We start from the raw sequence: 13,929 nt of genomic DNA on the forward strand, positions 1-13,929 counted from the left end.
CGTCGGATTCGAAAATCTAGACTCAGAGGAGAACGACCATAAGGTGCCCGAGGCAGCAATAGACCCTTCGAGACAAGTCCGCTGGAGGTCGATATATTGCATCTAGACCCAATTTGAGTGTTCCAACGTCATTAGGAGTCCCTGAACGTTACAATTAACTATCCATTTTGCGTCGGATTCGAAAATCTAGTCACACAGGAGAACGACCATAAGGTGCAACAGACAGCATTTGACCCTTGGAGACAAGTCGGCTGAAGAACGATCTTTTGAATCTCGGCGCAATTTGAGTGTTCCAGCGTCATTAGGAGGCTCTTAACGTTAGAATTTTGCGTCTCCGAAAATTTAGACTCACAGGAGAACGACCATAAGGTGCCCGAGGCAGCAATAGACCCTTGGAGACAAGTCGGCTGAATGACGATGTATTGAAACTAGACGCAATTTGAGTGTTCCATCGTCATTAGGAGGCCATTAACATTACAATTAAGCATCAGTTATGCGTCGGATTCGAAAATCTACTCACAGGAGACGGATCATAAGTTGCCGGTGGCAGCAATATCCCCTTGTAGATAAGTCGGCTGGAGGACGATGTATTGAATCTCGACGCAATTTGAGTGTTCCATCGTCATTACGAGGCGCTGAACGTTACAATTAACTATGAGCAATGCGTCGGATTCGAAAATTTAGACTCACAGGAGAACGACCATAAGGTGACCGAGGCAGCAATAGACCCTTGGAGACAAGTCGGCTGGAGGACGATGTATTGAATCTCGACGCAATTTGAGTGTTGATTCGCCATTAGGAGGCGCTGAACGTTACAATTAACTATCAGTTTTGCGTCGGATACGAAAATCTAGACTCACAGGAGAACGACCATAAGGTGCCCGGGCCTTGGAGACAAGTCGGCTGAATGACGATGTATTGAATCTCGACGCAATTCTAGTGTTCCATCGTCATTACGAGGCACTGAACGTTACAATTAACTATCAGTTTTGCGTCGGATACGAAAATCTTGACTCACAGGAACGAATCATATGGTGACCGATGCAGCAATATCATCTTGTAGATAAGTCGGCTGGAGGACGATGTATTGAATCTCGACGCAATTTGAGTGTTGCATCGTCATTAGGAGCCGCTGAACGTTACAATTAACTATCAGTTTTGGGTCGGATACGAAAATCTAGAGTCATAGGAGACGGACCATATGGTGCCCGAGGCAGCAATATGCTCTTGGAGACAAGTCGGCTGGAGGACGATGTATTGAATCCCGACGTAATTTGGGTGTTTCATCGTAATTAGGAGGCCCTGAGCTTTACAATTAACTATCAGTTTTGCGTCGGTTTCGAAAATCTAGACTCTGAGGAGAACGACCATAAGGTGCCCGAGGTAGCAATAGACCCTTGGAGACAAGTCGGCTGGAGGTCGATATATTGCATCTCGACGCAATTTGAGTGTTCCATCGTCATTAGAGTCCCTGAACGTTACAATTAACTATAAGTTTTGCGTCGGTTTCGAAAACCTAGACTCACAGGAGAACCACCATAAGGCGCCCGAGGCAGCAGTAAACCCTTGGAGACAAGTCGACTGAAGGACGATGTATTGAATCTCGACGCAATTTGAGAGTTCCAAAGTCATTAAGAGGTCAAGAACGATTCAATTAACTACCAGCTTTGCGTCGGATTGAAAATCTAGACTCACAGGAGAACCACCATAAGGTGCCAGAGGCAGCAAGAGACTCTTGGAGACAAGTCGGCTGAAGGACGATGTATTGCATCTCGACGCAGTTTGAATCTTCCAACGTCATTAGGAGGCACTGAACGTTACAATTAACTTGCAGTTTCGCGTCGGATTCGAAAATCTCCACTCACAGGAGACGGACCATATGGTACCCAAGGCAGCAATATCCCCTTGGAGACAAGTCGGCTGAATGACGATGTATTGAAACTAGACGCAATTTGAGTGTTCCATCGTCATTAGGAGGCCCTGAACGCTACAATTAACAATCAGTTTAGCGTCGGATACAAAAAACTAGACTCACAGGAGAACGACCATAAGGTGCCCGAGGCAGCAATAGACCCTTGCGGACAAGTCGGCAGAATGACGATGTATTGAATTTAGACGCAATATGAGTGTTCCACCGTCATTAGGAGGCCATTAACGTTACGATTAACCAACAGTTTTACGTCGGATTCGAAAATTTAGACTCACAGGAGACGGATCATAAGTTGCCCGAGGTAGCAATATCCCTTGTAGATAAGTCGGTTGAATGACGATGTATTGAATCTCGACGCAATTTGAGTGTTGATTCGCCATTAGGAGGCGCTGAACGTTACAATTAACTATCAGTTATGCGTCGGATTCGCGAATTTAGACTCACAGGAGAACGACCATAAGGTACCGAGGCAGCAATAGACCCTTGGAGACAAGTCGGCTGGAGGTTGATGTATTGCATCTCGACGCAATTTGAGTGTTCCATCGTCATTAGGAGGTCAAGAACGATACAATTAACTATCAGCTTTGCGTCGGATTGAAAATCTAGACTCACAGGAGAACCACCATAAGGTGCCAGAGGCAGCAAGAGACTCTTGGAGACAAGTCGGCTGAAGGACGATGTATTGCATCTCGACGCAGTTTGAATCTTCCAACGTCATTAGGAGGCACTGAACGTTACAATTAACTTGCAGTTTCGCGTCGGATTCGAAAATCTCCACTCACAGGAGACGGACCATATGGTACCCAAGGCAGCAATATCCCCTTGGAGACAAGTCGGCTGAATGACGATGTATTGAAACTAGACGCAATTTGAGTGTTCCATCGTCATTAGGAGGCCCTGAACGCTACAATTAACAATCAGTTTAGCGTCGGATACAAAAAACTAGACTCACAGGAGAACGACCATAAGGTGCCCGAGGCAGCAATAGACCCTTGCGGACAAGTCGGCACAATGACGATGTATTAAATTTAGACGCAATATGAGTGTTCCACCGTCATTAGGAGGCCATTAACGTTACGATTAACCAACAGTCGGATTCGAAAATCTAGACTCAAAGGAGAACGACCTTAAGGTGCCCGAGGCAGCAATAGACCCTTGGAGACAAGTCGGCTGAATGACGATGTATTGAATCTAGGCGCAATTTGAATGTTCCATCGTCATTAGGAGGCCATTAACGTTACAATTGACCATCAGTTTTACGTCGGATTCGAAAATTTAGAGTCACAGGAGACGGATCATAAGTTGCCCGAGGTAGCAGTATCCCCTTGTAGATAACTCGGCTGGAGGACGATGTGTTGAATTTCGACGCAATTTGAGTGTTCCAACGTCATTCGGAGGCACTGACCGATACAATTAACTTGCAGTTTCGCGTCGGATTCGAAAATCTACACTCACAGGAGACGGACCATATGGAGCCCGGGGCAGCAACATCCCCTTGGAGACAAGGCGGCTGGAGGACGATGTATTGAATCGCGACGCAAATTGAGTGTTCCATCGTCATTAGGAGACCCTGAACGTTACTATTAACTAGCAGTTTCGCGTCGGATCCGAAAACCTTGACTCACAGAAACGGCCCATATGGTGCCCAAGGCTGCAATATCCTCTTGGAGACAAGTCGGCTCGAGGACGATGTATTGAGTCTCGACGCAATTAGAGTGTTCCATCGTCATTATGAGGGTCTTAACGTTAGAATTAACTAAAAGTTTTGCGTCTCAATCGAAAATTTATACTCACAGGAGAAAGACCATAAGGTGCCCGAGGCAGCAATAGACCCTTGGAGACAAGTCGGCTGGAGGACGATGTATTGAAACTAGACGCAATTTGAGTGTTCCATCGTCTTTAGGAGGCCATTGAAATTACAATTAAGCACCAGTTATGCGTCGGATTCGAAAATCTAGACTCACAGGAGACGGATCATAAGTTGCCCGAGGCGGCAATATCCCCTTGTAGATAAGTCGGCTGGAGGACGATGTATTGAATCTCGACGCAATTTGGGTGTTGCATCGTCATTAGGAGACGGTGAACGTTACAATTAACTATCAGTTTTGGGTCGGATACGAAAATCTAGAGTCATAGGAGACGGACCATATGGTGCCCGAGGCAGCAATATCCCCTTGGAGACAAGTCCCCTGGAGGACGATGTATTGAATCCCGGCGAAATTTGAGTGTTCCATCGTCATTAGGAGGCCCTTAACGTTCGATTAACTATCAGTTTTGTGTCTGATTGGAAAATTTTTACTCACAGGGGAACGACCATAATGTGCCCGAAGCAACAATAGACCCTTGGAGACAAGTCGGCTGATGTCGATGTTTTGAATCTCGACGCAATTTGAGTGTTCCATCGTCATTAGGAGGCGCTGAACTCAACTATTAACTATCAGTTATGCGTCGGATCCGTAAAAATAGACTCACAGGAGAACGAACATAAGGTGCCCGAGGCAGCAATAGACCCTTGGAGACAAGTCGGCTGGAGGACGATGTATTGAATCTCGACGTGATTTGAGTGTTCCATCGTCATTAGGACGCCCTGAACGTTACAATTAACTATCAGTTTTGCGTCGGATTCGAAAATCTAGACTCAGAGGAGAACGACCATAAGGTGCCCGAGGCAGCAATAGACCCTTCGAGACAAGTCCGCTGGAGGTCGATATATTGCATCTAGACCCAATTTGAGTGTTCCAACGTCATTAGGAGTCCCTGAACGTTACAATTAACTATCCATTTTGCGTCGGATTCGAAAATCTAGTCACACAGGAGAACGACCATAAGGTGCAACAGACAGCATTTGACCCTTGGAGACAAGTCGGCTGAAGAACGATCTTTTGAATCTCGGCGCAATTTGAGTGTTCGAGCGTCATTAGGAGGCTCTTAACGTTAGAATTTTGCGTCTCCGAAAATTTAGACTCACAGGAGAACGACCATAAGGTGCCCGAGGCAGCAATAGACCCTTGGAGACAAGTCGGCTGAATGACGATGTATTGAAACTAGACGCAATTTGAGTGTTCCATCGTCATTAGGAGGCCATTAACATTACAATTAAGCATCAGTTATGCGTCGGATTCGAAAATCTACTCACAGGAGACGGATCATAAGTTGCCGGTGGCAGCAATATCCCCTTGTAGATAAGTCGGCTGGAGGACGATGTATTGAATCTCGACGCAATTTGAGTGTTCCATCGTCATAACGAGGCGCTGAACGTTACAATTAACTATGAGCAATGCGTCGGATTCGAAAATTTAGACTCACAGGAGAACGACCATAAGGTGCCCGAGGCAGCAATAGACCCTTGGAGACAAGTCGGCTGGAGGACGATGTATTGAATCTCGACGCAATTTGAGTGTTGATTCGCCATTAGGAGGCGCTGAACGTTACAATTAACTATCAGTTTTGCGTCGGATACGAAAATCTAGACTCACAGGAGAACGACCATAAGGTGCCCGGGCCTTGGAGACAAGTCGGCTGAATGACGATGTATTGAATCTCGACGCAATTCTAGTGTTCCATCGTCATTACGAGGCACTGAACGTTACAATTAACTATCAGTTTTGCGTCGGATACGAAAATCTTGACTCACAGGAACGAATCATATGGTGACCGATGCAGCAATATCATCTTGTAGATAAGTCGGCTGGAGGACGATGTATTGAATCTCGACGCAATTTGAGTGTTGCATCGTCATTAGGAGGCGCTGAACGTTACAATTAACTATCAGTTTTGGGTCGGATACGAAAATCTAGAGTCATAGGAGACGGACCATATGGTGCCCGAGGCAGCAATATGCGCTTGGAGACAAGTCGGCTGGAGGACGATGTATTGAATCCCGACGTAATTTGGGTGTTTCATCGTAATTAGGAGGCCCTGAGCTTTACAATTAACTATCAGTTTTGCGTCGGATTCGAATATCTAGACTCTGAGGAGAACGACCATAAGGTGCCCGAGGTAGCAATAGACCCTTGGAGACAAGTCGGCTGGAGGTCGATATATTGCATCTCGACGGAATTTTGTGTGTTCCATCGTCATTAGAGTCCCTGAACGTTACAATTAACTATAAGTTTTGCGCCGGTTACGAAAACCTAGACTCACAGGAGAACGACCTTAAGGTGCCCGAGGCAGCAATAGACCCTTGGAGACTAGTCGGCTGGAGGCCGATGTATTTAATCTCGACACAATTTGAGTGTTCCATCGTCATCAAGAAGCGCTGAACGTAACAATTAACTATCAGTTTTGCGTCGGATACGAAAATCTACACTCACAGGAGACGGAACATATGGAGCCGAGGCAGCTACATCCCCTTGGAGACAAGGCGGCTGGAGGACGATGTATTGAATCTCGACGTAATTTGAGTGTTCCATCATGATTAGGTGGCCCTTAAAGTTACAATTAACTATCAGTTATGCGTCGGATTCGAAAATTTAGACTCACAGGAGAACGACCATAAGGTGCCCGAGGCAGCAATAGACCCTTGGAGACAAGTCGGCTGGAGGTCGATGTATTTCATGTCGACGCAATTTGAGTGTTCCATCGTCATTAGGAGGTCATGAACGTTACAATTAACTGTCAGCTTTGCGTCGGATTTGAAAATCTAGACTCACAGGAGAACCACCATAAGGTGCCAGAGGCAGCAAGAGACTCTTGGAGACAAGTCGGCTGGAGGACGATATATTGAATTTGCACGCAATTTGAGTGTTCCAACGTCATTAGGAGGCACTGAACGTTACAATTAACTTGCAGTTTCGCGTCGCATTCGAAAATCTACACTCACAGGAGACGGACCATATGGTACCCAAGGCAGCAATCGTCATTATGAGACCCTGAACGTTACAATTAACTATCAGTCTTGCGTCGGATACGAAAATCTAGACTCACAGGAGAACGACCATAAGGTGCCCGGGGCAGCTATTGACCTTTGGAGACAATTCGGCTGAATGACGATGTATTGAATCTCGACGCAATTTGACTGTTCCATCGTCATTACGAAGCACTGAACGTTACGATTAACTATCAGTTTTGCGTCGGATACGAAAATCTAGACTCACTGGAGACGAATCATATGGTGACCGATGCAGCAATATCCCCTTGGAGACAAGTCGGCTGGAGGATGATGTATTGATTCTGGACTTAATTTGAGTGTTCCATCGTCATTAGGAGGCCCTGAACGTTAAAATTAACAATCAGTTTAGCGTCGGATTCGAAAAAGTAGACTCACAGGAGAACGACCATAAGGTGCCCGAGGCAGCAATAGACCCATGGAGACAAGTCGGCTGAATGACGATGTATTGAAACTAGACGCAATTTGAGTGTTCCATCGTCATTAGGAGGCCATTAACATTACAATTAAGCATCAGTTATGCGTCGGATTCGAAAATCTAGACTCACAGGAGACGGATCATAAGTTGCCCGAGGCAGCAAAATCCCCTTGTAGATAAGTCGGCTGGAGGACGATGTATTGAATCTCGACGCAATTTGAGTGTTGCATCGTAATTAGGAGGCGCTGAACGTTACAATTAACTATCGGTTTTGGGTCGGATACGAAAATCTAGAGTCATAGGAGACGGACCATATGGTGCCCGAGGCAGCAATATGCGCTTGGAGACAAGTCGGCTGGAGGACGAAGTATTGAGTCTCGACGTAATTTGAGTGTTCCATCGTCATTACGAGGCGCTGAACGTTACAATTAACTATGAGCAATGCGTCGGATTCGAAAATTTAGACTCACAGGAGAACGACCATAAGGTGCCCGAGGCAGCAATAGACCCTTGGAGACAAGTCGTCTGGAGGACGATGTATTGAAACTCGACGCAATTTGAGTGTTCCACCATCATTCGGAGGCCATAAACGTTAATATTAACCATCAGTTTTGCGTCGGATTCGAAAATCTAGACTCACAGGAGACGGATCATAAGTTGCCCGAGGCAGCAATATCCCCTTGGAGACAAGTCCCCTGGAGGACGATGTATTGAATCCCGGCGAAATTTGAGTGTTCCATCGTCATTAGGAGGCCCTTAACGTTCGATTAACTATCAGTTTTGTGTCTGATTGGAAAATTTTTACTCACAGGGGAACGACCATAATGTGCCCGAAGCAACAATAGACCCTTGGAGACAAGTCGGCTGATGTCGATGTTTTGAATCTCGACGCAATTTGAGTGTTCCATCGTCATTAGGAGGCGCTGAACGCAACTATTAACTATCAGTTATGCGTCGGATCCGTAAAAATAGACTCACAGGAGAACGAACATAAGGTGCCCGAGGCAGCAATAGACCCTTGGAGACAAGTCGGCTGGAGGACGATGTATTGAATCTCGACGTGATTTGAGTGTTCCATCGTCATTAGGACGCCCTGAACGTTACAATTAACTATCAGTTTTGCGTCGGATTCGAAAATCTAGACTCAGAGGAGAACGACCATAAGGTGCCCGAGGCAGCAATAGACCCTTCGAGACAAGTCCGCTGGAGGTCGATATATTGCATCTAGACCCAATTTGAGTGTTCCAACGTCATTAGGAGTCCCTGAACGTTACAATTAACTATCCATTTTGCGTCGGATTCGAAAATCTAGTCACACAGGAGAACGACCATAAGGTGCAACAGACAGCATTTGACCCTTGGAGACAAGTCGGCTGAAGAACGATCTTTTGAATCTCGGCGCAATTTGAGTGTTCCAGCGTCATTAGGAGGCTCTTAACGTTAGAATTTTGCGTCTCCGAAAATTTAGACTCACAGGAGAACGACCATAAGGTGCCCGAGGCAGCAATAGACCCTTGGAGACAAGTCGGCTGAATGACGATGTATTGAAACTAGACGCAATTTGAGTGTCCCATCGTCATTAGGAGGCCATTAACATTACAATTAAGCATCAGTTATGCGTCGGATTCGAAAATCTACTCACAGGAGACGGATCATAAGTTGCCGGTGGCAGCAATATCCCCTTGTAGATAAGTCGGCTGGAGGACGATGTATTGAATCTCGACGCAATTTGAGTGTTCCATCGTCATTACGAGGCGCTGAACGTTACAATTAACTATGAGCAATGCGTCGGATTCGAAAATTTAGACTCACAGGAGAACGACCATAAGGTGCCCGAGGCAGCAATAGACCCTTGGAGACAAGTCGGCTGGAGGACGATGTATTGAATCTCGACGCAATTTGAGTGTTGATTCGCCATTAGGAGGCGCTGAACGTTACAATTAACTATCAGTTTTGCGTCGGATACGAAAATCTAGACTCACAGGAGAACGACCATAAGGTGCCCGGGCCTTGGAGACAAGTCGGCTGAATGACGATGTATTGAATCTCGACGCAATTCTAGTGTTCCATCGTCATTACGAGGCACTGAACGTTACAATTAACTATCAGTTTTGCGTCGGATACGAAAATCTTGACTCACAGGAACGAATCATATGGTGACCGATGCAGCAATATCATCTTGTAGATAAGTCGGCTGGAGGACGATGTATTGAATCTCGACGCAATTTGAGTGTTGCATCGTCATTAGGAGCCGCTGAACGTTACAATTAACTATCAGTTTTGGGTCGGATACGAAAATCTAGAGTCATAGGAGACGGACCATATGGTGCCCGAGGCAGCAATATGCTCTTGGAGACAAGTCGGCTGGAGGACGATGTATTGAATCCCGACGTAATTTGGGTGTTTCATCGTAATTAGGAGGCCCTGAGCTTTACAATTAACTATCAGTTTTGCGTCGGATTCGAAAATCTAGACTCTGAGGAGAACGACCATAAGGTGCCCGAGGTAGCAATAGACCCTTGGAGACAAGTCGGCTGGAGGTCGATATATTGCATCTCGACGCAATTTGAGTGTTCCATCGTCATTAGAGTCCCTGAACGTTACAATTAACTATAAGTTTTGCGTCGGTTTCGAAAACCTAGACTCACAGGAGAACCACCATAAGGCGCCCGAGGCAGCAGTAAACCCTTGGAGACAAGTCGACTGAAGGACGATGTATTGAATCTCGACGCAATTTGAGAGTTCCAAAGTCATTAAGAGGCACTGAACGGTACAATTAACTAGCAGTTTCGCGTCGGATTCGAAAATTTAGACTCACAGGAGATGGACCATATAGTGCCCAAGGCAAGACGGCTGGAGGACATGTATTGAATCTCGACGCAATTTGAGTGTTCCATCGTCGATTGGAGGCCCTGAACGTTACAATTAACTATCAGTTTTGCGTTGGATTCTAAAATCTAGACTCACAGGAGAACAACCATAAGGTGCCCGAGGCAGCAATAGACCCTTGGAGAAAAGTCGGCTAAATGACTATGTATTGAATCTCGACAAAAAATTTGGTGTTCCATCGTCATTACGAGGCGCTGAACGTTACAATTAACTATGAGCAATGCGTCGGATTTGAAAATCTAGACTCACAGGAGAACGACCTTAAGGTGCCCGAGGCAGCAATAGACCCTTGGAGACTAGTCGGCTGGAGGCCGATGTATTTAATCTCGACACAATTTGAGTGTTCCATCGTCATCAAGAAGCGCTGAACGTAACAATTAACTATCAGTTTTGCGTCGGATACGAAAATCTACACTCACAGGAGACGGAACATATGGAGCCGAGGCAGCTACATCCCCTTGGAGACAAGGCGGCTGGAGGACGATGTATTGAATCTCGACGTAATTTGAGTGTTCCATCATGATTAGGTGGCCCTTAACGTTACAATTAACTATCAGTTATGCGTCGGATTCGAAAATTTAGACTCACAGGAGAACGACCATAAGGTGCCCGAGGCAGCAATAGACCCTTGGAGACAAGTCGGCTGGAGATCGATGTATTTCATGTCGACGCAATTTGAGTGTTCCATCGTCATTAGGAGGTCATGAACGTTACAATTAACTGTCAGCTTTGCGTCGGATTTGAAAATCTAGACTCACAGGAGAACCACCATAAGGTGCCAGAGGCAGCAAGAGACTCTTGGAGACAAGTCGGCTGGAGGACGATATATTGAATTTGCACGCAATTTGAGTGTTCCAACGTCATTAGGAGGCACTGAACGTTACAATTAACTTGCAGTTTCGCGTCGGATTCGAAAATCTACACTCACAGGAGACGGACCATATGGTACCCAAGGCAGCAATCGTCATTATGAGACCCTGAACGTTACAATTAACTATCAGTCTTGCGTCGGATACGAAAATCTAGACTCACAGGAGAACGACCATAAGGTGCCCGGGGCAGCTATTGACCTTTGGAGACAATTCGGCTGAATGACGATGTATTGAATCTCGACGCAATTTGACTGTTCCATCGTCATTACGAAGCACTGAACGTTACGATTAACTATCAGTTTTGCGTCGGATACGAAAATCTAGACTCACTGGAGACGAATCATATGGTGACCGATGCAGCAATATCCCCTTGGAGACAAGTCGGCTGGAGGATGATGTATTGATTCTGGACTTAATTTGAGTGTTCCATCGTCATTAGGAGGCCCTGAACGTTAAAATTAACAATCAGTTTAGCGTCGGATTCGAAAAAGTAGACTCACAGGAGAACGACCATAAGGTGCCCGAGGCAGCAATAGACCCATGGAGACAAGTCGGCTGAATGACGATGTATTGAAACTAGACGCAATTTGAGTGTTCCATCGTCATTAGGAGGCCATTAACATTACAATTAAGCATCAGTTATGCGTCGGATTCGAAAATCTAGACTCACAGGAGACGGATCATAAGTTGCCCGAGGCAGCAAAATCCCCTTGTAGATAAGTCGGCTGGAGGACGATGTATTGAATCTCGACGCAATTTGAGTGTTGCATCGTAATTAGGAGGCGCTGAACGTTACAATTAACTATCGGTTTTGGGTCGGATACGAAAATCTAGAGTCATAGGAGACGGACCATATGGTGCCCGAGGCAGCAATATGCGCTTGGAGACAAGTCGGCTGGAGGACGAAGTATTGAATCTCGACGTAATTTGAGTGTTCCATCGTCATTACGAGACGCTGAACGTTACAATTAACTATGAGCAATGCGTCGGATTCGAAAATTTAGACTCACAGGAGAACGACCATAAGGTGCCCGAGGCAGCAATAGACCCTTGGAGACAAGTCGGCTGGAGGACGATGTATTGAAACTCGACGCAATTTGAGTGTTCCACCATCATTCGGAGGCCATAAACGTTAATATTAACCATCAGTTTTGCGTCGGATTCGAAAATCTAGACTCACAGGAGACGGATCATAAGTTGCCCGAGGCAGCAATATCCCCTTGTAGGCAAGTCGGCTGAATGACGATGTATTGAATCTGGACAAAATTTTAGTGTTCCATCGTCATTAGGAGGCGCTGAACGTTACAATTAACTATCAGCAATGCGTCGGATTCGAAAATCTAGACTCAAAGGAGAACGACCTTAAGGTGCCCGAGGCAGCAATAGACCCTTGGAGACAAGTCGGCTGAATGACGATGTATTGAATCTAGGCGCAATTTGAGTGTTCCATCGTCATTAGGAGGCCATTAACGTTACAATTGACCATCAGTTTTACGTCGGATTCGAAAATTTAGACTCACAGGAGACGGATCATAAGTTGCCCGAGGTAGCAGTATCCCCTTGTAGATAAATCGGCTGGAGGACGATGTGTTGAATCTCGACGGAATTTAAGTGTTCCATCGTCATTAGGAGGCGCTGAACGTAACAATTAACTATCAGTTTTGCGTCGGATACAAAAATCTAGACCCACAGGAGACGGACCATATGGAGCCCGAGGCAGCAACATCCCCTTGGAGACAAGGCGGCTGGAGGACGATGTATTGAATTTCGACGCAATTTGAGTGTTCCAACGTCATTCGGAGGCACTGACCGATACAATTAACTTGCAGTTTCGCGTCGGATTCGAAAATCTACACTCACAGGAGACGGACCATATGGAGCCCGGGGCAGCAACATCCCCTTGGAGACAAGGTGGCTGGAGGACGATGTATTGAATCGCGACGCAAATTGAGTGTTCCATCGTCATTAGGAGACCCTGAACGTTACTATTAACTAGCAGTTTCGCGTCGGATCCGAAAACCTTGACTCACAGAAACGGCCCATATGGTGCCCAAGGCTGCAATATCCTCTTGGAGACAAGTCGGCTCGAGGACGATGTATTGAGTCTCGACGCAATTAGAGTGTTCCATCGTCATTATGAGGCTCTTAACGTTAGAATTAACTAAAAGTTTTGCGTCTCAATCGAAAATTTATACTCACAGGAGAAAGACCATAAGGTGCCCGAGGCAGCAATAGACCCTTGGAGACAAGTCGGCTGGAGGACGATGTATTGAAACTAGACGCAATTTGAGTGCTCCATCGTCTTTAGGAGGCCATTGAAATTACAATTAAGCACCAGTTATGCGTCGGATTCGAAAATCTAGACTCACAGGAGACGGATCATAAGTTGCCCGAGGCGGCAATATCCCCTTGTAGATAAGTCGGCTGGAGGACGATGTATTGAATCTCGACGCAATTTGGGTGTTGCATCGTCATTAGGAGACGGTGAACGTTACAATTAACTATCAGTTTTGGGTCGGATACGAAAATCTAGAGTCATAGGAGACGGACCATATGGTGCCCGAGGCAGCAATATCCCCTTTGAGACAAGTCCCCTGGAGGACGATGTATTGAATCCCGGCGCAATTTGAGTGTTCCATCGTCATTAGGAGGCCCTTAACGTTCAATTAACTATCAGTTTTGTGTCTGATTGGAAAATTTTGACTCACAGGGGAACGACCATAATGTGCCCGAAGCAACAATAGACCCTTGGAGACAAGTCGGCTGATGTCGATGTTTTGAATCTCGACGCAATTTGAGTGTTCCATCGTCATTAGGAGGCGCTGAACGCAACTATTAACTATCAGTTATGCGTCGGATCCGTAAATCTAGACTCACAGCAGAACGAACATAAGGTGCCCGAGGCAGCAATAGACCCTTGGAGACAAGTCGG

Source organism: Schistocerca piceifrons, chromosome 9, assembly GCF_021461385.2.
Source record: "Schistocerca piceifrons isolate TAMUIC-IGC-003096 chromosome 9, iqSchPice1.1, whole genome shotgun sequence".
Classification (NCBI taxonomy): domain Eukaryota; kingdom Metazoa; phylum Arthropoda; class Insecta; order Orthoptera; family Acrididae; genus Schistocerca; species Schistocerca piceifrons.